The 4,278-nt window shown below is 41.1% G+C and overlaps 1 pseudogene; it reads right to left on the bottom strand.

Annotated features, from left to right (window-relative positions):
• Positions 1-469: 469 nt before the first annotated feature.
• LOC103747179 lies at positions 470-1,487 on the bottom strand (annotated as a pseudogene).
• Between the last annotated feature and the right edge of the window lie 2,791 nt (positions 1,488-4,278).

Genomic DNA, 4,278 nt, shown 5'->3' on the forward strand with positions numbered 1-4,278 from the left:
CAAAAGCAAACCTAGGATAGCATGTGTTCCTTATAAATCTCGATGCGTAGTTTTAACATAGATGACACCAAAGTTCAGAGCATGAAATGAAAACAGGCTCTTTTTTTTTTTTTCAAAGTAAACCGTTCTTGTTTCCTTAAGAAAAATATTTCCAGGAAGCAAGTCCCGGCTATGAAGACTGGGGAGCAGTAGGGAATGGGGCCAACATTGCGGACGACCACTGGACAAGCACCAGCTGGAGCATCAGGGCCCTTACTTGTAACAGACACTCACTCGCTCCTTTTCCCATCCCAGGGATGCACAAATTGTTCCGGAAATGCTTAAAGGTGAAACAGGATGCCTCCACGCTGCCTAGTGTCCCAAACTGACCCCAAGACTTGTCAAGGTGGGGGCTGGAGACTCTGGCCAAAGTCCTGCTTAAGTCTGTTTCTATCTTACACCAAAAAAGAGAGTTAAGTTTGGAAAATGCTCAGATAAGATAGGCTACCACAGAGCAGCTGTGTCTCGGGACCTGTTCGTTATCAACCGGAGGAAGCCAGACTGCAAGGCAAACGGACTGCTTCTTTCAGCTCCGCGGTGTTCTCCAAGAGTTGGGCTTCTTATAGCGGTTGTACAAAGGCTCCAGGCGCTCCTGTTTCTTCAGTTTGCTTAGCTTTGTTGGATCCGAGACACTGAAGAAGGCTCGGGCAAAGTCCAAACGCCACGGGAGGCGGGGGCTGGTCTATGGCGGTTACCCCTTGCATGCACTCCTTTGTGGTCAGCACCAGCTTGTGGTACATCACCCATCTGGCTGTCTGTTGAAGAGAGCACAGGAAGGGTGGATGTAGACCACCTGCTGGTGGATCTGCATCCAGCAACCTTCCGGTGGGTCCTTTTAGGCACCATTACCTAAGAGCCCCCTGCAGTTGGCTTTCTGCACTCAAGACTGTGGACTTGCCACAGGAGACCACACCCAGTTTGTGTCTGTTCATTGTGCCTAATACCAGCTTGCAAATGTCCTGGGCCCAGAGTAGGAACTGGGCAAGGATGAAGTTCTTATAGCACCATGGGTTGGAGAATTTGTTGTTCTTCCAGGAGTTCTACACAGTCAGCAATGTGAGGTGGCCCCCTTCAGTCTGGTGTAATTTGGTCTTATTCTGATCTGCAAGGGTCTATCGTTGGGCGAGTCGAAGGATATTCTGCACAGACAGCATGGACAGGATGGTCATCATCTCTTCATGGCAGCCCAGATGCACGGATATGATGAGCATTTTGCACAGCAGACTCCACAGGGAACGCTGCCATCCTGCAGTCCAGGCCAGTGAGCAGGCCCTCATCAGCCAGGGCCCCAAGCTGCACAGCTGCTCCATGGCTGAAAGCAGAGTTTCCTTTGGTGGGGCATCCATAAAGTCAAAGGACAGCAGGTCACTGATGCCCATGACCTTGAGGGACAGCCCTGTGCTTACCTGGTTGGTTATGTGAATTTCCAGCGCGTTGATGGTCAGCATTTCTTCTCTGTAGGCACATTCTGTGTACAACCTGTAACATGTCCCTGGGGGAATTCCCAGCTCGGCCAGCTCATTGCTTTGACTTTTTTTCTTAAAGAACATTTTCCAAATTAATGGTAGGTTATTCTCAATAACTTCTTAACCTCAACCTAAGAAAAGCCAGTATGCACTGCTTCTAAACATTTTTAATGTTACCATTTGAATGACCCATACATTTCTAATATGAAGTCATATTTGAGAAATTTTTGGAAACAAAATAATTGCATTTAATTGACAAGACTAGCTCTCAAAGAATAAACTAGATAGCAACTACTACCCCATACAGTAGAATCAGTGACCCAAAGAAATCTAGTGTAGGCATCGTAACATATTGGATCAGCACCAGCTTCTATAAGGGTGCCGAAGGAAGAAATTAAAGCCCACTTCTTTTTCAAACTGTTTTGCTCACCAAGGCTTCTCCTATAGATTATTTTAGTCGCATTATTTGCTACTGCTTAAAATAAGGTCACAACTGCTGATTATAGAAAATCCTCTTTCCCTAAAGCTCACCTGATCTGCGCACATTCTGACAAAGCATCCACTTCAGTGTTGATATATAGGGAAAGGACAATAGCTACGTGAGGAGGTGCAGTTTTAGCACCCCCTCATGATTCCGTGTGTGACGGTTTACCTGGACTGATGGAGGGACTCTTATTAAATCTGTGTTCAACAACAATAGCAAAAACATAAATTTTTCTGCCATGGTTTGTTCAAATTTCATGACCCTTTGTTTTTGCTTGGATTTCTTCTGTTTTGTTTAGTTTTGATGTATTTCCATGTAAGAGTACTGAAGGTCCGTCTTCTTTTCTTTTCTTTTCATGATGGTAAGAATAAATCGAGGGTCTTCAACACTACATCAGTGCTCTACCATGGAGCCAAAAGTTGAGGCTGCACCACAGTAGTGTTATTTTAGACAGACACAGACCAGACAGACACACACACACACACACACACACACACACACACCAGATATATACGATACATACATCAGACTCACACACAAGCCAGACTCTCTCTCACACACACTATGCACACCAGACAGACATACATACACATGGATAAAATAATAATAGTAAAATAAAAATAATTTTAAATGAAGTTGTCATGACAGACTCCAAAGAATTCCAGAGGATGTACGGAACACTTTGAAAATTTGTATCCCAAAAAGTTGCAAGAATTATAAAAGTGAATACATTTTAGTTCATATGGCCTACTAAGATAAAAACCAGAGAATATAAAGAGCATAAACAAACCTATTACAAAGAGATCCGAACAGTAATTAAATTCTCTCCACAAAGTTCAGAGCCAGATAGATTCACTACTGAGCTCTAAAAAGAATCAAGAAATATATTAGATCAACTCTTATCAAAGTGTTCTCTAAAATAGAAAGAAAAGGAATATTACTAAACCCATTTTATGAAGTCAGAGAGGTCTTATTATCCAAACTGAATAAAGACAAAGGAAAAAGACCAGTTTCCCTGATGAACAGAGATAGCACTTGCAAATCCAGTCCAAAAACATATAAGAAGATCTCACATCATGAGAAATTAATTCTCATTTCAGGGATGCAAAGCTGCCACAGCATACACAGATTGGTAATGTAGCATACCACACAAATGATCTTTAGGATTAAAATCACATGGCCATCTCCACAGATACAGCAAAGGCATTTCACAAAATTTTACACACATTCATGATAAAAGTCCTAGAGAATATAGGAACAGATAGAACATTCCTCAAAATAATAAAGACTGTGACAATCCTGTATCCAACAGGTTTGGCTAACTAGGCAAAATCTGAAAGCATTTCCTCTAAAATCCTGAATACGACAAGGATGCCCAACCTCCCACTCTTATTCAATATAGTGCCCAAAGTCTTATCAGGAACAATAAGAAAAGAAAAAGACCTAAAAGGGATAAAAGTTGGAAATGAAGAAGTCAAATTATCACTATTTTCAGATGATACAACAACCTTTAAATTCCACCATAAAACTCTTAAGAGTTAAGAAAGACCTACGATAAATTCATAAGATACAAAATCAACATACAAAAATCAGTAGCTTTCAAATGTTCCAATACTGAATTTTCTGAGAATGAAAGTAGAAAATTATCCAGTTCCAAATATTTCAAAAAAAAAATAATGAGGTTATACGTAGGGATAAACTTAACTAAGGAAGTGAAAGAGAACTACAGTGGGAACTATAAGACGCTGAAAAAAGAAATTAAAGCAGAAAATGTAAAATTGGAAGATTTCCCTGCTCCCAGATGAGCAGAATTAATATTGTTTAAATGACTATACTATGCAAAGTAATCTACTGAGTCAATGCAATCCCCATTAAACTTCCAATGGCATTGCTCACAGAACTAGAAAAAGTAAAAAGTAAAAAACCATATGGAAATACAAAAATACATAGACAGCCTAAGCAGAAAGAACATTAGTGGATGTATTATAACAGCTAACTTCAAACTATCCTACAGAGCCACAGTGACAATAGAATATGGTACTGGCACAAAAACAGGCATGTAGACCAATGGAGCAGAACATAGGACCCAGAAATAAACCCACACAGTTATTGCTGCTAAACTTCTGACAACGGTCACAAACAGGGATGGAGAGATGGCTCAGCAGTTAAGAGCACTGGTTACTCTTGCAGAAATTTGATTCTTACCATCCTCATGGTGGTTCACATCATCCAAAACTCCACTTCCAGGGGATCCTGCAACCTCTTTTGGCCTCTGTAGGCAATCCACAA

The sequence above is a fragment of the Nannospalax galili genome, unplaced genomic scaffold (assembly GCF_000622305.1).
Source record: "Nannospalax galili isolate Female #2095 unplaced genomic scaffold, S.galili_v1.0 scaffold891, whole genome shotgun sequence".
Lineage (NCBI taxonomy): Eukaryota > Metazoa > Chordata > Mammalia > Rodentia > Spalacidae > Nannospalax > Nannospalax galili.